Here is a 21141-nt window from a genome sequence, read left to right on the forward strand (position 1 = left end):
ACAATGATAATAAAGCAGATTATGAAACATCAGTCATGTAGAAAAACAGTTTTACCTTATTTGTACTGGGCAATCTAATTTAGTTCAGATTTTTTAATTCAAGATGGATTTGATCTCCCTCGTATTTACACTCAACTTTGCCCTGAACCAAGACTGTTGCACCAACCACACTATTGAATTACCTGTCTGGGGCATGTCCTCACATATCAGATAAAGCAAAAGTCTAAAGGGGGATTATCAATTGCACCTGATTGTTTCCATTAACCTGATCCCAATCTATTTGCTACAAAAGAGGCAGGAAAGGAAGATTAGAGATTACTTACTCCAACACCAGAGAAAAAATATTGATCTTTCACTGTTTCTGGGACATTGCTGTGTACATATTAGAAGCTGTTGCCCATATTTGCCTACAAATATGCAGTCACTACATTCTATATTAAATCCTGTGAAACATGTTTTGATGACATTATGAAGCTCTACAGCAAATGAAAGCAATTGTTATAAAATAATGTGTTCTATTTAAAAACTCAATGACATTATAAGGCAATTTATCAAATGCAAGGATTATTATTTTATAAAAACAACTGTGAGATTTGAATACACCTGAAATTGAGTAATTCACTCAATTCAGGTGCATTCAAATCTCACAGTTGTTTTTATAAAATAATGCCATGGGATTATTCATAATAACAACAACAAATTGCATTTATATAGCGCCTTTCACATTGGGAGGATGTCCCAGCCATTTCAACAATAGAAGGTCTGCACCTAAGCTGGAGGTTGGATTCGGGAGGGGGGGGCAAAGGGGGTGGGGATGCAAAGGTGACTGAAAGTATGTTGAAAGAAATATCTTGAGACAGACCTTGAAGGATGTAAGGGAAGTGGTGAAGTGAAGGGACTTCTGGATGAGTTCCAGAGAGTGGGGGCAGAAAGGCTGAAGGCCTGATGACTGATGATGGCACGGCCAGTGCTTGTCAAGTGGAGGGTGCGAGCAGGTTGGTTGGTCTTAGAAGCCAAACAGCGAGAAAACTTGCCAGGCAGTGTTCTCATGGAAGAGACTAATGAGACTGCCACAGAGGCTACAGTCAACTCCATGGACACATCGCTTACCTCCCCGCTCCTCCAAGGAGGACAGTCAGTAGTTGGTCATTTGACATTCGACAGACACGGGACTGAGCTCTCACTAGGTGGATGGCAGGTACCAGGAACTCCCTGCAAGATTCCTGGTGGTCAACACATTTTAGCATGAAATATGGGAGAGCATTGTCAACATCTTCCTATCCGCAGCTCAGACACACATGGTGGATTCTGAGTGCTAGATGTACTAACTCGTGTTCACGAACTCGGACACCAGGTAACACCTTCCAGCAGCTGTTGCCCCAAGCCTCAGAGATTCCTCATTAGCTATCTGATTCATATCTATCTTCAGCAAGTTGGGAGGACCATTCACAGGATGGCTTGTGACATGCCAGCCACTTTGATGTTCTCAAGAACATCTCCAATCCAATGTTCCCGGCTTACTTCAAGACGTGCTGTTTAGTCACGTCATGTGAGAATAAATAGATGTGCTTGCTCTGAAGCCAACTCTGCCTCCAAGTTGTTTAGGCTGGAGCCCTCCTTCCCTGCATCCACTTTCTGTGTTTGCCACAATTCCACCTCATTGCTTGATTCTGGACTTTGCAAATGGGCCAGAGAAAGCCCCTCGGTTGCATTCCCAGGAGCTCAGATCCATAAAGAAGAATTGTTTGCACACAGGTCTTATATGCTTTAAGTTTAATGTGCATTGGGACCTTGCTGTCCTTGAAGAGAGATAAGCGTGACCAGAGTGCCCTTCATCCCTTCTCTGCACTGTGTAGTCAAGCCTGGGCATGGTAAAATAATATCTTAAATAAACAAACAAACAAACAAACAAAGTAAAATAAAGTAAAATAAAGTAAAATGAAATAGAAAATAGATAAGGGTTCTGATGGCCCAAGGGGAGAATTTGTCCAGAAGCGGGCAATGTTGCAGAGATGAAGCAAAGGTGGGTCAAGGCACGGATGTGGTGTTTAAAGGGACAGTTGAGAGTTGAATAGATATCAAAGTTTGAAATTGTGTGGCGGTCTCGGTAGTCTGGTTCCTCAGCCAGACGGGTCCACGGTATTCCAAGGAACTGATGATGACAGCAAAACCAGCCTGCTTTATCAGCAGGAACTGGAAGGGCAAACCAGTCACTAGGGGCAGGGAGTTATCCCACTCAGCTCCGCAACATTGCCAGACTCCACCACTGCCTCACCACTCAGGCTGTCGAAACTCTCACCCACGCATTCGTCACATCAAGGCTCGATTATGGAAACTCCCTCCTCATCAGCTTTCCCAACTCTTCCCTTTACAAGCTGTAGATCATCCAAAACTGCAGCTTGTGTACTCTCACCCTCACCCAACTCCACTGGCTCCCCATCCCTCAGAAGATCGAATTCAAGATCCTCGTCCTCACTCTCAAGGCCATCCATGGCCTTGCCCCCTTCTGCCTCTCTGACCTGCTGACTCCCTACCAACCTGCCTACACCCTCCGTTAAGCAGGCTCTGGCCTGCTCCATGTCTCCCACCCGACCCGCCCTACCATCGGTGGCCGAGCTTTCAGCCACTCTGCCCCCACACTCCAGAACTTCATGCCCCTTCCTCCTTTGCCTCCTTCAAGGCCGGTCTCAAGACCCTCTTCTTCGATCATGCCTTCGGTCGCCCTCTCACCTCTTTGCCTTCCCTCACCCCTACCCCACCCCTCCCCCATGCTTGGGCCCTGACCCCTGACTGTCCAGTGCCTTGGGACTTACTCCCGACATGAAAGGCGCTCTATAAATGTAATTTTGTTATTGTTATTGTTGTTAACCCTGCAGGCCAAAGCCCTAAATGAGTTGGATGGTCTTAGCTGGACAAGCAGTGGGAAAGCTTGCCAGACAGCAATATCAATGCCAAGCTATGTGCTTTTAGCTGGTTAGACTCCAGCAGTATTGCAACACACATTCTGGGGTCCCCAAGCCTTGACTGTTGCCAATCTGCATCTAATACTTTCTAGAAATAGGTAAGCAAGATGCATCCCTCCATGTAGAGAGTGCACATTCCAACAATCTATCTCTGGATTTCCATGTGTAGGTGGGATGCATGGAATTTTCAGCTTTGTTTATATAATAATAATCCTTGCACTTGATATAGCGCTTTTTCACATCTTCTGGATGTCTCAAAGTGCCTCACAGAATATACTGTAAAGTGAATTGACTATATATGTGTGGGCTAAACATGGCAGCCAACTACTCACAGCAGTGTCTCACAAACAGTCGTGGATTGAAGTGACCAATTTATTATCGTGTTTTTTTTCTTGAGGGATTATTATCCGGCGTGTGGAGTAAGAAAACTTGCCCAAGGTTTCACCCTGCCTGTTCAAGCTGTTGAGGAAGTTCACATTGAAAAATCAGGATGACCAGTTTAGATGTTCTTAAGCATGGTGATGGGTTTCCACATATGTCAGACACCCAGCTTACCAAAAAAAAATCAAGGTTCTGAATTGTTTTGGCGAGTTGGAGTGTGCATCCATGCAGACTGATTCTGTCAGCATCAATAACACAGCATCAATCAATGCTGTCAGCATTAATCAAAGTGTTAGTAACATGTATTGGCTCTTTTAAACAAGTTTATTCAGGTCAGACACAAAAATGCAGTAATATTTAAATTGTATGTTATATTATAATGGTTATTGCAAAACCCCAAGATAAAAAGAAGAATCAAAGCAAATAAGCAATATTGTTTTCTTAGCTGGTCAACTATAGCTTATAATATCAATACAATTGTTAGATCAATAAACAACAAAATAACAAAATTATATTTGAAAAATGCCTTTCAGGTTGGGAGAGAGGTACAGTTGGGTGTCATCCTCATACATGTGGAAGTTGACTCCATTTCTGTGGATGATGTCACCAAGAGGGAGCTTATAGATATTGGAGAGGAGGGGACCAAGGATAGAGCCCTGAGGAATGCCACGCGAGACCATGCGGGGGCTAGAGGAGAAATCATTTGTGGAGGTGAAATGGAGGCGATTTGAGAGGTAGAATCTGAACCAGTCAAGGACAACACCTTTTACGTTAGGAGGACTTCCAATAAGTAAGAATTAGGTGAAATAAACAACAATATGTTGCATTTATATAGCACTCATCACGTAGGATAAATTCTCGGAACAAATTAATTCCTAGAAATGGTTCATTTGACCTTTCGTAACAAGTACAGTGGATGAGTGGAGGGAGGGATGTACTCAAGGGAGTAGGGGAGGTAGACCAAAGCTGGGGGTGAAAAAGTACAAGAACAACAAATTACATTTGTATGTGCCTTTCACATAAGGAGGACGTCCCAAGGCGCTGGGCAGTCAACGATCCACACCCAATCTGGTGGTTGGGATCAAGAGGGTTGGAGGGCAGGGAGGGTAGGGATAGGAGGGTGACCAAAGGCACGGTCGAAGAGGAGGGTCTTGAGACAGGTTTTGAAGGAGGCAAGGGAAGGGGGAGAGGCAGAGGGACTGTAGGGATGGAGTTCTAGAGAGCAGGGACAGACAGGCTGAACGCCTGCCTGCTAATGGTGGGGTGGACAAGGCTGGAGACGTGAAGCAGGCTGGAGCTCGATGAGTGGATGGAGCGGATAGGTTTGTAGTGAGTTAGGAAGTCACAGAGGTAGGGAGGAGCAAGGCTGTAGACCTTAAAAGTGAGTTTTAAAAATGGGGAAGAAGCAGGATAGAGTTGCAAAAGACTGAAGAAGAATGGCTGAAAGCTGGTCTACTTGTGGAGTCCTGTAGCTCAGTGGTTAGAGCACTCGCTTTGCAAGCGAGAGACCTGAGTTCAATTCCAGGCAGGACGAAACCTTGGGCAAGTTTCCTTACTCCACACGCCTAATAATAATCCCTCCAAAAAACAAAAACAATAATAAATTGTCATTTTCAATCCATGACTGTTTGTGGGACACTGCTGTGCGCAATTGGCTGCTGCGTTCGCCCACAAATATACAGTCAATTCACTTTACAGTATATTCTGTGAAGTGCTTTGGGACATCCTCCCGATGTGAAAAGCGCTATCAAATGCAAGGATTATTATTATTATTATTACTGATAGTGGGGTGAATCGGGCAGGGTACATGGAATACACTGATGTTTGCTGAGTAGAGGAAGCAGCTCGGGTAGTAGGTCACAGAGATAGAGTTAGGGCAAGACCATGGAGGCATTTGAAATTGATGTCAAGGTTCCTGAATTCAATTTGATTGGGGGATGGGGAACCAGTGGAGCAAGCATGGATATAGTGATGAGCTTATGGGGCCTGTTGCAGAAGAGTTCCAGCTTGTATAAATAGGAGCTGGGCAGTCCAGTAAGTAAGTAGAATAATCAAGCCTGGAATTGATAAAGGCATGGATGAGGGTGTGGATAAATTGTTCATTTATCAAAGGACCGGACATACTGTGCAGTACTTTTTAGCATACAGCAAAGAATGGTGCTCCGTATAAATTGTCGATAGATATCTAAACATGCTAAAACATTATCTTCATTAGAAATTACTCAAACACTGCAGAATTCATAGATAATTTGATGATGGATGATTATGGAAATATCATAGAATCATGCAGATTAAACAAATTAACTACTAGAAATGGCTCACTTGACATTTCCTAACAAGTACAGTGTGAATTATATGGAAATGTAGTGTAAAATGTAGAAAAATTAATGAAAAACCCAAATGCCAAATAAGATTTATATTTTAGTTGCATAATTTAAAAGCTTGTCCAGTAACTTATTGGATAAGGCAGCTTATGGTGTGTCACTGAAATATACAAGTCAGGAAGGTCCCGGTTTCAATCCCTGGTCTGTTGTGAGTTTTCAAATTCTCAAATTGATCTTATAGTCCAGAGCTCAACTACCTTTCCTGGCAACCTGCTCCAGTTATAAATTACCCTCTGGGTAAAAAAAATCTGAAAGTGCCCATTGCAACTTTAAACCCGTGCCCTCTTATTTTACTGTCTTGGTGCATGCAAAAGTATTATTCTGGGTTTACTTTCTCAATTCTATTTAAAATTTTATATATCTCTGTATGTCATTTCTGAGACATCACCTTTCAAGACTGAAGAGCCATATCCTGTCTAATTGTTCATAGCTCTTTCCTCTAACACTGTGGATTATCCTCGTTGGTCTCTTCTGCACTGCCTCTGGGGGCTGATTAGTCCCCTTATGTCACAGTGACCAGAATTATATGCAGTACTCCAGGTGCAGCCTGACCAGAACGCTATACAGCCTGAGCATGACTTATGGGAATCTGAACTCAGCTAATTTATTTCAAATAATGTTGAAAGTTGTGTAGGCTGCATTGAACCAGGAGCAATAGATATATTAAAACCTTATTCTGCATCCAGCTAGATGGCTGGAGAGCAACCAAGCATGTTGGATTTATTGGCAATAAGCACACTGCATAAATCCACAATCAATCCTCCTCCACACTGCAGTTTAGGATATTGCCAGACACAACCTTGCAGAACTCCAACTGTCCAGCTTGCCAGGATAGCACAGACAGATTCAAGGACATGCAGGATTGTTCTAGTGATTCCTCTTCCCTAGATTACATTCTGGGTCTACCAGAAGAGATCTCCCTCGGAGCAAGTGTGAGGATGATTAAAATAAAAAATATGTGTTTCGTCCACAAAATATAGAGTCAATTCGCTTTACAATATTTTCTGTGAAGCGCTTTGCAACGTCTCAATAACGTAATAAGGTGCTATATCAAATGCAATGATTATTATTATACTACTAAAAATCCCATTATAAGGACATAGCCAAAAGTAATCTCATTCAGTAGTTTCTTTTCAGAGCTTTGTAAGAAAGACCATTCATAGTTTAACCTCTATAAAATTAGTGGAGCTGAAATTTTATTTCCTGCTTAGTGTAGTGACTCTGAAAATGTGCTCTTTATTACAGAGAAAAATTACCCTGTTATAATTTAGCAGCAATAGGAATATTCAATATGATTTATTTGCCTCTTTAATGAAATGAAATCATTTTCAGAATCATTCTTTTCCCTCTCAGTATTGGAAGAAAATGGTTATTTACTTCTAATTGAAACGTTAGCTAAAAATTCTAAACTTTATACTGTGAAGTTGCCCTGACTGGTGAACTTTCACTTTCTGTAGTGCATGTGAGGTTGTGTTCTGCCATTATCATATAGGTCATCAATTTAGCACTTAGTAATGTTTAAGTGGGAAGTGATCATTCTCGTGCCAAGCAAAATGTTGAATCCAGTGCAATTTCTATTTATATCATGTGTTTTTGTCCCTTTAAATCACATATATAACCTCTATAACCTCGTGTAATCGTTGCAGCTATTTTTGAATATTAAAGATTCTTTTCAAGTGCCAACATTTGCCTGTGAACAATTGCATCATTTTTAATAGAAATTAATCACCACTACTTTGTGTGTAACAAAATGTGTATGACAGATTTATGGATAAGCGTTTAGTCAAATAGAACAGGAGGTGTTAACATCTATTTGAAATTGCCTTTGAGTGCACAAAAGTGCAGAGGTGGCAGTTTGGATTATACCAGTCAGGGTTTACCATCATTATTGCTTTAATTGCCATTTTAATAGATTTGCACCAATCCATTATGATTGGGTTTAATTTAGTACCCAAAAGGAAGAATACAGACAAAAACCACACTACCATAAGCAGGACTATAAGCAGTACAACAGCAATAAGAAGAAAAATAAAAATAACAACAATGGTCATTTATATTGCACCCTTCACTTGGGAAGCATTTTAGAGCACTCAAAAGGGCATGGGCAACTTTCTGGCAATTGTGCCATTCAACCCTCTTTTCCATTCCCAGTGCCAAGGATTACTTTGAATATTCATGGTTTTCGCAAACATGTCTCCTTGGAGCTTGTTAAGCTCCCTCTTATCCACACCCCTGATGGTAAGGAGGATCTGCTCAGTGAGTAAATGCCAAGATGAGTGTGCAGTAGAGTTGTTTTTTGTGACCATTACATGCAAGTGTTGCACAGTCAGAATACAATCAGAGTCCTGTAGTTCAGTGGTTAGAGCACTCGTCTCGCAAGGAAGAGACCTGGGTTTGATTCCCGGCCGGGCAAAACCTTGGGCAAGTTTCTTTACTCCATACACCTGATAATAATCCCTCAAGAAAAAAACAATAAATAAATTGGTCACTTCAATCCATGACTGTTTGTGAAACACTGCTGTGTACAATTAGCTGCCATGTTTCGCCCACAAATTTACAGTCAATTCACTTTACAGTATATTCTGTGAAGCACTTTGAGATGTCTAGAAGATGTGAAAAGGCGCTATATCAAATGCAAGTGTTATTATTAGTAATAGTATTGTGATGTGCAAGCCCCCAAGTCAATGGAACCTTTATGTTTCATTAAGGAGTCCTGTAGCTCAGTGGTTAGAGCACTCGCTTTGCAAGCGGGAGACCTGAGTTCAATTCCAGGCAGGGCGAAACCTTGGGCAAGTTTCCTAATAATAATCCCTCCAAAACCAAAAACAATAATAAATTGGTCATTTTCAATCTACGACTGTTTGTGGGACATTGCTGTGCGCAATTGGCTGCCGTGTTCGCCCACAAATATACAGTCAATTCACTTTACAGTGTGTTTGGTGAAGCGCTTTGGGACGTTCTCCCGACGTGAAAAGCTCTATATCAAATGCAAGGTTATTATTATTATTATTATTAATGCAGCCCACTGATGTTTTGTCTAATATGAACAATTAATAACTATGTACTTCAGCTAGTAAGGCAGCAGTGAGAAGCACTAACAAACAAAAGTGAGATTTTACAAGAAAAACAGATTTCAGAGGCTTATTGTACTGCACTTCAATGAATGAAACAAGATGACTCACCAGCTTTAATCATTATAAATTGCACTGGTAGAGAGACTGGGAAAACCCACACCCGGCACCCGCATGAGAATGAAAACTTGACCTCATCCAAACCACAGCAACATAAGTGAAAAATCCAAATGTGGCTGTCTATTCGTAGTACTGTGAATATTCAGCAGATACTGTACTCCTTGGTGCACTAATACTTTGAACTCATTTTGGAGGAGCACTGCATTGCTTGAGTTGCTAAATTTCAGATTAAACAGATCCTCACTTTGTAAGCAAAACTGCCAACAGGGTTGTCATGTTACATGTGCACAAGCTATGCAATTTTAGGTGGTTTAACTGACAAGACCAGGATATTAGGAGTGTCAAGCCTGGATATGATCACAAGATTGGTTTGAATGAAGAAAATCCTTTGGCCCATTCAATCTCATTCCTCCAGAACACCCACCCAACTGTCCTCCCATCGTAGCATCAAGCTGCTTTTTAAATAACTCCAGTGTCCTGGCCTCAACCACACTTACTTGTACCTGCTCCAGTTATTAATTACCCTCTGAGTAAAGGAAAATCTCGTAACAACTGTTCTGAAATTGTATTTTACAATTCTAAACCTACATCCTCTTGTTAATAATTACATAGAATTACACAGAATATATAGCACAAAAACAGGCTATTCGGCCCAACTGGTTTTTATGCTCCACATGAGCTTCCTCCTGCTCTTCCTCAAATAAGCCTATCATAAATTTTCATTCCTTTCTCCTTCATGTACCTATCTAGCTTCCCCTTAAATGCATCTATGCTATTTGCCTCAACTACTCCTTATGGTAGCAAGTTCCACATTCCCACCACGCTCTGAGTAAAGAAGTTTCTTCTGACTTCCCTATTTGATTTATTGGTGACTATTTTATATTTATGGCCTCTGGTTTTGGTCTCCCCACATGAGAACATCTTCTCATGTCTATCCTATCAAAACCTATCATAATTTTGGAAGACTTCCATTAGGTCACACATCACCCTTCTCTTTTAATAATAATAATCCTTGCATTTGATACAGCGCTTCATCACATCTTCTAGATGTCTCAAAGTGCTTCACAGAATATACTGTAAAGTGAATTGACTGTATATTTTGTGGGTGAAACACAGCAGCCAATTGCGCACAGAAGTGTTCCACAAACAGTTGTAGTTTGAGTGACCAATTTATTATTATTTTTATTTATTTTTAAAAGAATTATTTCCCCCGGAAAAGTGATCCGCTAATCGACTAACAACTGGATTTCTACTTACTGCTAGGTAAACAGAGGCGTGTGGAGTAAGGAAACTTGCCCAACATTTTCTCACCTTCCCCCTCACCCTCTTTTGTGACCATTACCACATCATCTGGTTACAGACACACCTTTTCTCTCTCTGGTTTGCCTATTTTGTTGCAATTCCACCCACTCCATCTTTGTTTTGCATTATTAACACCTTTTTTCCTCTGTTTATTTCAAACCCCACTTTGTTTTTCATCATTATCACCTCTTTAACCTATCCCATCATCCCCTGTCCTCTACCTCAATTTTTCCTTTGGCTTCCTTGCCCTGCCTCCTCCCTCTCTGTTGGTCCTTAAAAGCCTCTCCCTTCCAACACGCCCTAGTTCTGACGAAGGGTCCTGGACCCGAAACGTTGACTCACTTTCCTTTTTCCTTGCTATACCAAATGAAGGCTTATTATAGAACTCAGCAGGTCAGGCAGCATCTATAGAGAAAGGAAAGCGAGTCAACGTTTCGGGTCCACGATCCTTCATCAGAACAGGTTCTGACGAAGACAAAGACCAAGTCATTCAGGTTTTGTACCGGCTCCACAAGGTAAGGTGCATAACACCACGCAGGTTGATGCTGTCAACACTTAAGGTGAGAAAACATAGAGTCACACCACATTTTATAAGGTCTTAGCACATCATTGAGATGTCTGAAAGTAGTTCACATGAATACTTAAAGTGGTGTGACAGTGTGTATTTTTGTGGGCATTACATTTTACAATAATTACCCTGAAGTTATTTGCAACAAAGGAGGCAAGGGATAGGGTGAGGCGGAAGGACAGCGGGATGGAGTTCCAGAGGGTGGGAGCAGTGTGGCTGAAGGCTCGCCTGCCAATGGTGGGGCAGACGAGGTGGGGAATATGAAGCAGGCCGGATCCTGCTGAGCGGAGGGAGCGGGCAGGTTTGTAGGTGGTTAGGCGGTCACAGAGGTAGGGGGTAGCAAGGTCATGGAGGACTTTGAAAGTGAGGACCAGGATCTTGAACTGTATTCTCTGCGTGATGGGAAGCCAGTGGAGTTGGGCAAGGATTGGTCACAGAGCCTGGTGCGGAGAGGACACGGCCTGTAGAGTTCTGGATGATCTGCAGTCTATGGAGGGAGGAGTTGGGGAAGCCGACAAGCAGGGAGTTTCCATAATTGAGCCTGGATGTCATGAATGCGTGTATGAGGGACTTGGTGGCCTGCATTGTGAGACAGTGGCAGAGCCGGGCGATGTTGTTGAAATGGGGGAAGGCAGAGCGGGTCATGGCACAGATGTGGGGTAAAAAGTTTGGGTCAAACAAGACCCCGATATTCCGGACTGGCTTATTAAGGGGGAGTGTGTATCCTTGGATGGTGGTGCTGTCAGCGCCTGAGGTGTGGAGGCGCTGATGGGAGCCAATCAGGAGAGCCTCGGTCTTGTTGATGTGCAACTGAAGAAAATTAGCTTTCATCCAGGATTTGATGTCTGACAGACATTCTGTCAGGACAGCAGTGGTCCTGGAGTCGAAGGTGGGAGGCAGAGAGGTAGAGTTGAGTCTCATCCGCATACATGTGGAAGTAGACTCCATGTCTGTGGATGATGTCACCCCGTTCGCCCACAAATATACAGTCAATTCACTTTACAGTATATTCTGTGAAGCGTTTGAGACGTCTAGAAGACGTGAAAAGCCGCTATATCAAATGCAAGGATTATTATTATTTATTATTAAGGAGCATATAAATATTGAAGATGAGGGAACCAAGAACAGAGCCCTGAGGAACGCCACACAAGACATTTGTGGAGATGAGGTGGAGACAGTGTGAGAGGTACGATCTGAACCATTCAAGGACAGAACCATGATATTGAGGTGAGAGGAGGGGCGGGGGAGGAGGATAGAGTGGTCAATGGTATCGAAGGCAGCAGAGAAGTTAAGGAGGACGAGGAAGCAGCAGAAGCCCTGGTTGCAGATAGACAGAATGTCATTTGTCACTTTGACCAAAGCTATTTCTGTGATGTGGGCAGCACAGAAACCCAATTGGAGGGGTTTGTGAAGGGAGTGGTGGGAGAGCAAGGAACAAAGTTGGGAAGCAATGACTTGTTCCAGGACCTTGGAGAGGAAAGGGAGGTTGGAAATGGGGCGGTAATTTGAGAGCAGGAAAGGGTCCAGAGAGGGTTTTTTTTCTTACAGATAGCAGTGATGACGGCCATTTTTAAAGGGGTGGAAACGGTGCCAAAGGACAGGGAAAGGTTTATGATGTATGTGAGTCAGGGGGCAAGAAGGTGGAGCTGAGAGGTAAGGAGAGGGGTAGGATTGGGGTCAAGGGCATAGGTGGTCAGTTTCATGTGGGTTCTCGTGATGGTGAAAGAGGAGGGGGAGATACATTCAAAGGGATGGAGGGAGGGATGGGAGGGGCTAGTCTGTGAGGGGGAGATGGGGAGTGGCTAGTAGTCAGAAGGGCAGAGGCAGCTGAGCGGTTCCCCTCAACTTTGGTTTCATGGAAGTCCAGCATCTCCATACAATTGGCGTTGGAGGAGAGGATAGGCGAGGCATGAGAAGGTGGGCGGAAGAGCTGGTTAGTGATGGAGTAGAGGAGCCTCGGGTTGTCCTTGGCCTCCAAGATTGTCTTGGAGTAGAAGGACAATTTAGGGGAGGTGAGGGCGGAGCAGTAAGTTTTGATAAGGTCCAAATGTTTTGATAAGGTCCAAGGTCCATTTGCTATACCAAATGAAGGATTATTTAAAACTATACCTCTCATCCCCAATATGTGTTTGTACTGGTTAACTGGGAAAATAAAGGTGCGTTTGCAAATCACAAGTACTATCATATACAGATTAAGTGCTAGCTGTTTTAGGACCAATACATGTTTGTGAGTTAATCCTACTTCAAAGTCTACCTATTGAACATAGATTAAACAGATCCTCACTTTGTAAGCAAAGTGCCGACACGGTTGTCATGTTACATGTGTTCAAGCTATGCAATTTTAGATGGTTAAGCCCGGATGTGATCACAAGATTCGTTTGGATGAAGAAGATCCTTTGGCCCATTCGATCTCATTCCTCCAGAACTGTCCTCCCATCATGGCATCAAGCTGCTTTTTAAATAACTTCAGTGTCCTGGCCTTAACCACACTTACTTATACCTGCTCCAGTTATTAATTACCCTCTGAGTAAAGGAAAACCTCCTGACATCTGTTCTGAAATCTCCTTTTACAATTCTAAACCTACATCCTCTTGTTAATAATTACATAGAATTATATTGAATATACAGCACAGAAACAGGTCATTCAGCCCAACTGGTCTACGCCAACGTTTATGCTCCGCAGGAGCCTCCTCCTGCTCTTCCTCGACTAAGCCTATCAGCATAATCTTCTATTCCTTTCTCCCTCATGTACTTATCTAGCTTCCCCTTAAATGCATCTATGCTTTTCGCCTCAACTACTTCTTGTGGTAGCAAGTTCCACATACCCACCACTCTCTGGGTAAAGAAGTTTCTTCTGATTTCCCTATTGTGAGTTATTGGTGACTATTTTATATTTATAGCCCCTGGTTTTGGTCTTCCCAAAGTGGAAATATTTTCTCTATGTCTTCCCTTGTGGCAGCCCAGGGATAAAGGAAGTGCCAGAGGTGGGCAATGTAATGTAGGTGAGAGAAAGCTGAGCAGGTAAGAGTACCAATATGGGATTTTAAGGACAGTTGAGAGTTAAACAAGACATTCAGGTTCTGTACCGGCTCCACAAGGTAAGGTACATAACACCATGCAAGTTGATGCTGTTGGCGCCTAATGTGAGAAACCATACAGTCACACCGCATTTTATAGCACCTTAGCACATCATTGAGATGTCTGAACGTAGTTCACATGAATACTGTAAAGTGATGTGACTGTGTGTATTTTCGTGGGGATTACATTTTACTTTAATTACCCTGAAGTTATTTGCAACATTTTAAGTGCATTAAGGTGTTATAGATGCTATACAAAAAATGCAAGGATTTTTTTAGGAATAGTGAAGGATTTCAGAATATAAACACTAGTGCGGACTAGTTGGGTGAAATGTAATGAAATTCTATCTATGTATGTACATTTAGAGAAATGGTTTGGACCAGAATTGATAAGAACTCCATGCAAAAATGAAAACAAAATAGAAACTGTTCTCTGCAGTTCTGTGGAGATTCTGTAGCTAGCTTGCTTTTAATTCTATTGGTTTATATTCGTCTTAGTTGCTTTTCCTGTCATACAGGCAAAATCCTAACTAAAAAAAACACAAAGAAACAAAATTTGCATGCTTGTTTGCAATAATATGCCATATGCTTTCACCTTGGGATTTCTCGTTCATTTATCTACATGTCAGACATTTACAGTATAATGCTACCAGTCAAATTCCCAATGGTTGGTCTTAGCTAGATAAATAATGGGCAGCTTGCCAGTCAGTGTTCAAAATGGTAAGCTACTTAAACTGTTAACCTGTACCTGATACTTTCTGGGATTAGGTAAACAAATGCATCCACTGCAGGGAGAGTGCACATTCTATTTTCGAACAAATGGAAATTTCCACGCATATGAGCAACTCCTATTAGTTTGGCTTGGATTGTCTCAACGATGGGTTTTCAAGTGTGTCAGACAAGCAGCTGATCCAAATAAATGTAGTACATAAGGTTATGGGAAATTCATGAGCTGATTGTTTAACCCCTCTGAATAGCTTAGTGTCATCCTCATTCTTTGATGGAATGTGAGGTCAAGCATTCTCCTCCCAGCCATCTGCTTATTATCCTCTTGAGGCAGTCACCCCGCAGTTCAACAAGAGTGACGTACATTGGCTAGCCCATCGATTTTCTGCAGCTAAAATAAGTGACACCCTTCTAAGTGGAGCCTGTTATGTGTTGCACTACTCAAAATCTAGGTCTCCTCACTCACCCTGGAGTTGGCTTTGTTCCGGTTCACAAGACTGATTTGGATGAAAAAGGCCCATTGATTTCATCCTTCCAGATCATCCACCCAACCTTCTTCCCATTACAGCATCAAACTTTTTTGAACTGCTATAAATTGTAAAATATAAACAATGCATATTGTTATTGATGTTGTTGAGTCCAGTGTCTTGGGCTCAACAATCCTTTTTGGTAAATCTGTTCTAGTAAACATAGATAATTATCTATCAAATTAGCTGCATTCTAAAGGGATAGAGATTTAGCAGACAACAACAACTGAGGGATAAATATCTGACTGCAATATAATTCACCAGCAAGGCCAAACTTTGCGATTTTGTATAATATTCCTATTTGCATTTCAACACACAATGTCATCTATACCTCTGCTACTGCCCATTCAGTAACCACATCTTTTACAATTCAATTAATTGCATGTGTTTCTACACTTGTGTTGTGTATATATATATACAAAATTGCAAAAGACAGTGAAAATCTGGCCAGTTGACTGAGAGTAAACGTATATTTTACACCAGCAGCTTGAAAACGAGTGAATAGAAGGGAATGGGAGAGGGAATTTGGAGAGGTAGAGGCTCATGTGGATATTAAACACAGGCACAAAACTCATTTCCATGCTGTAACATTCTATGTAAATCAACATTAGTTGAATCTCTGGTGGATTTTATTCCTCAGGTCCTACACAGTACATGTGTCAGTCAGACAGTAATTTAATTCCATAATGCAAGTACAGCTTCAGTGTGTTTAACTACTGACAAAACAGAATTCGGTTGAAATCAATACTCATTATGAATTGAAATTAAGCTTCTATTCAGTTGGGGCATTGGCATGTGTCTAATTAAGAGACAAGTCACTACATTGGGTTAACACCGGGCAGAGTAGAAATACTCATGATGGACATACAATATTATACATTACTCTTAGCAAGGTGCTCAAGTTGGTCATCTTTCAAGCCCAGGAATGAATTGAAGTGTTGTTTCCCTTACCAGCTAAGCATTTCAATTGCATTTCTGCTCTAAGGCATCATATTTATGTAATAAAGCAGTGATCATGTTGAATTTTAACTGACCTTACAGTCTTTTCCTACCAATATCATTGCACATAGCCTTCAGCTGAAACTTGTTGGTCAGGGTTATTTCTGTTCTTGATAGCTGAATCGTCTAGATCTGAAATGAGATCCAGATGGCCAGAAGTTGAAATATAAAAGTGATTACATTTTTTCTGACGCCATAAATCTGGAAATGTGATGAGGATCTAAAATATTTTATTTCAAATTGTTTACAGCTCTTGAATTTGGAAGAAACAGAAAGGCAAATATTTAACAAAACGCAAAATACTGCAGATGCTGGAAATCTGAAAACAAAAACAAAAGTCACTGGGAACACTCAGCAAGTCAGGCAGCATCTATGGAGAAAGGAAAGTGAGTCAGTGTTTCGGGTCCATGTTCTGACAAAGGGTCATGGACCCGAAACACTGACTCACTTTCCTTTCTCCATAGATGCTGCCTGACCTGCTGAGTGTTATCAGCGACTTCTGTTTTTGTTTGCAGGCAACTATTTGAGTTCACCATTTCAGATTAAGTCAAAACGTCATCAATAGCTGTCATTCCTTGCTGAAAACTTAAGATATGCATTTCCCAAAGAAATAGTTACAATATTTCTGTGTCTTCTTTACTTGTCTGTAGCATTTGTTCAATGAATTTACATTGGAATTTACAAATTTACAATGACCACTTTCCATGTGATCATCAATACTGTGTTCACACTACTGGAAACAATGTGCCATTGCTTTGAAGCACTCTGAGACTCCGCCCGGCTTGGAAAGCGCGATAAAAATGCAAGTTGTTGTTATTGCCTTCAAGAGCAGAGATATTTGGTGTTGGGAACAGAATTTGTACTTCGCACTCTCAATCATTCATCAGGAACTAGGAAAAGTTCTATGTGTACAACATGTATTTCTCTACGCTTTAGATATAATAATAATAATAATCCTTGCACTTGATATAGCGCTTTTCACGTTTTCTAGACGTCCCAAAGTGCTTCACAGAGTATACTGCAAAGTGAATTGACTGTATATTTGTGGGCGAACGCGGCAGCCAATTGCGCACAGCAATGTCCCACAAACAGTCATGGATTGAAAATAACCAATTTATTATTGTTTTGTTTTTTTGGAGGGATTATTATTAGGTGTGTGGAGTAAGGAAACTTGCCCAAGGTTTCGCCCTGCCTGGAATTGAACTCAGGTCTCTCACTTGCAAAGCGAGTGCTCTAGCCACTGAGCTACAAGTTATATCAACTACAAGGAAAATTATTATAATATAAATTGAGCTCCTTAATCATAAATTGATATTTTGTTCCCCTATTTTAAGGCTGAGTACTTTCAGCAAGGGAGAAAATGTCAACGCATCAATTGAGTAAGATCTTACAAACACTCATCCTTGCGAAGAAAATTCTCAGACAAGAGTCCAGAAACAAATTGGCCTTCTGCCTCCTGTAACTTGTACTTCTACCAGAGTCCATCAATAAAGGTATAGTGGAAAATATTTTTAAGCCTCTCATGCATCAGGGTCCCTCATGTGTAAATCACGAGGGATCCTGGAGAGTCACTTAAGGGAGATACAAAATATGATTTTTTTTTACTCTCTGGACATCACCAGCTCTAGGAGTAGATAGACATACGTACCATAAGCTTTTAGCAGAACCTTGTCCCAGTTGTTATTGGAAAATTGGAAGAAATACTGTAGCCGTTTATCTGTGCCTTTCCTGAAACTTCACATGAGAATTATATCCACCCACACTTAAAAACTACAGATCTATCCCCTTTATCAAAACATAGAAAGAAATATCTAACATTATTAGACAGCTGAGATGAAACAAAATTTATTAAGGAGAAATAATTGTTTAAGGTGCAAAGATTATTTGACAACCCATTATACACATGGAATTGGTTGTTGTACTTTGTCATTCCAATACTCCTAAAACTGTCTGGAGAGAGATACGGTCCTATGTCAATTATTGTAATCCTTGCATTTAATTGCAAAATTATTTGAGCAGAACTTCCTGCCTAAGTAACTCTCTGTAATGTCAGTTGGTTCATTGCTCACCTGCCAACAGAATAACTTGAAATAACAGAGTACAGGGAGTCTTGAACCAAGGAAAAATACATTTAATAATACAGGACAACCCCATTTTAATGCACCCTGCTTAAGTCTGAATTCACCTATAAGTCAACTGTGAACCTGTATTAAACTGAAAGTGCTGCAAACATGCTTTTGGTGCTGACTAGCCAGCTTCCTAAATTAACAAATGCCTACCTTCTGGCCTTGAGCTTGTAACTGATGTAATTTCTCAAGCACTGCACAAAGATGTGTTACACACAGGAAACATTACTAATGTCACACTGTTGGTTCATTTTTCAAACAGTGCCATGGGATCTTAAACATCCATCTGAACAAGCAGACAGACCCACAGTTTAATGCCTCATTCTAAATGACAGCACCTCTGACATGCAGTGGTCCCCCAACACTGCAATGGAGTGTCAGTATAAAAATAATAAATCTTGCAGTTTATTTACTACCTTTCACGTCAAGAGGACGTCTCAAAGATCTTCACACAGTATGTTAGCCTGGTTCAGTTGGTAGCACTCTTGCTTCTGAGTCAGAAGGTGGGTTCAATTCCAACATCAGAACTGTGACCTTATTGTCTAAGATGGCTCTCCAGTGCAGCGCTTAGGGTGTCCTGCCTTATTCAAGCTTCCGTCCTTCAGATGAGATATTAAATGGTGGTCTTGTCTGCCTGTTCTTGTGTGCAAATTGGCTGCTGCATTTGCAGAGAAATACAGAGTCAATATACTTCACAGTAAAATCATGTGAAGCTCTTTGAAGTGTCTTAACAGTATGATAAGGCACCATATCAAATGCTAGAATTATTACTGTAAAGTGGATTCACTGTGTATTTTGTGGACCAAAGTGCACTTAGCGTAGACTGAGTTCTAACATCCTGACATAGGTTTGAACCCACAATAAAAGGTGAGATTGCTACCAACTGAGCCAGGCTGATGATTCCTCCGCGAGGTCACGCCAGAAGACCTTCCTATTCAACCATACCTAAGGCCACCACCCCTTCCCCTGGCTCAGAGTCGTGCTCTGCCACTGTCAAGTGCTCTGGGACGCTACCCTGGATGAGGGGCGCTATATAAATGCAAGTTGTTTTTGTTATATGATCTATTTGTAACTTGCACATTGTTGAGTAAATAGTTTCATGATATCAATTAGGCTTTCAATCTACTCCCTTGACCATCTATTTCAAAGTCCTGATCGACTCTGAAGCAAACACGATGCAACTCCATAAAAAAGGATCAATGCCAGTATTTGACTACAGCAATCCATTATCTCCAATGCCAAGCTCATGGAAATCACAATAATAGAGGTGTTGCAACATCAGTTTACTGTAACAACCTGTTATCTGATGATCATACTGTATTAGCTTCAGAGCAACTTGCAACATTATTATTTTGGTTCAGAAACACTATGTATCTTGGTATCCAGCTTACAGTGAGACATTTCTAATACCTCTTTGTGGTATAGATAGCTAACTGCTTGATTTTGACTTGTAGGTCTGTAATACAGACAAGTCGACAAATCTGAATTTAGGTGCAGTTCTGGATTGTTTTTGCAGACGGGCAGAGTTTCTCTAATCAGCAGCTGAATGCTAGTTAATTTTTAACAGTAAAGAGCCGTAGTCCTAAGAGTCAGCAAACATAAAAAAAAACAGACTTCCCCAGGACTTAAATTTTTAATAAAAAAACTTACATGATCACTAGAACAAAATTCACGTTTACCTCCCCAAAAGACACAACTTATCTATAGTGGTATTGGGCTCAATCGAATTGGGGAGACACCAATGTTTGCTCTCGTGTAAATTGTATACCTGTTCTATAAAACAATCAGTAAGATATAGCACCAGTCTCCTAAAGTGTAAAATACAGCTAAACTGCAAATAAATCTTTCTCAGGGGAAACACAAATACCTTTTTGATCACAAATAACAACAACAACAACAAGATTTCATTTATAGAGCGCCTTTCACGTCGGGAGGATGTCCCAAGGTGCTGGACAGTTGGGTCGGGACCCAAGCAGGGGGGAAATGGTCAGGGTGAGGGGAGGAAAGGGAGGGATCGAGGAGGGGGTAGAGAGTCGAGACGGGAGCTGAAGGCACGGTCGAAGAGAAAGGTCTTGAGACTGGCCTTGAAGGAGGAAAGGGAGGCGGCAAGGCGAAGGCACTGGGGGATGGAGTTCCAGAGCCTAGGGGCTGAAGGCCCGGCCACCGATGGTAGGGCGGTTGGGGCGGGGGATGTGGAGCAGACCGGAGCCAGAGGAACGGAGGGTACGGGCAGGTAAGTCGGGGGATAGTAGGTTGGAGAGATAGGAGGGAGCAAGGCCGTGAATGGCCTGGTAGGTGAGTATGAGGATCTTGAATTCGATCCTCTGGGGGATGGGGAGCCAGTGGAGGCGAGCGAGGGTAGGAGTGATGTGGTTGCGAAGCCTGGTGCTGAGAATCTTTCTCAGAGGAAACACAAATACCTTTTTGATCACAAATAACAACAACAACAAACTCCTCTTTCAAATAAATGTTCCCTACTTCAAATAAAAATAGATGATGAGTCTTTAATGGAAATAAATTGACAATTCCTTGTTGGAATATCATTAGACAAAGCGGGTCAGTCTTTTTGTATATTAAAACAATTGAGTGGATTGCGAGAATCACATTGAAGTTACTAAACAAAAGTAGGGAAATAGTTTAAGTCTAACTGAATTAAATGAGGAGCTGACCTCTAACAGAGCTGTTCCCACATTATTTCATTCTCATGTTAAAGGCCTAAATGTTTTGGGATTAGTGTTGACTCTGATTTAGATGAACCTCTTTTGTCCTGAAAAGGTGGTTTCAGAGATCCAGTCCACTCTCAAACAGGCTAATGCACAGCCGGACAAACAAGGTGAGTTGGTGTGTTTCTTCACTGTATAATAAGGTGGCTGCATTTCACAGATGGATGAAAGCAG

This window comes from Callorhinchus milii, unplaced genomic scaffold (assembly GCF_018977255.1).
Source record: "Callorhinchus milii isolate IMCB2004 unplaced genomic scaffold, IMCB_Cmil_1.0 Scaffold2, whole genome shotgun sequence".
NCBI lineage: Eukaryota > Metazoa > Chordata > Chondrichthyes > Chimaeriformes > Callorhinchidae > Callorhinchus > Callorhinchus milii.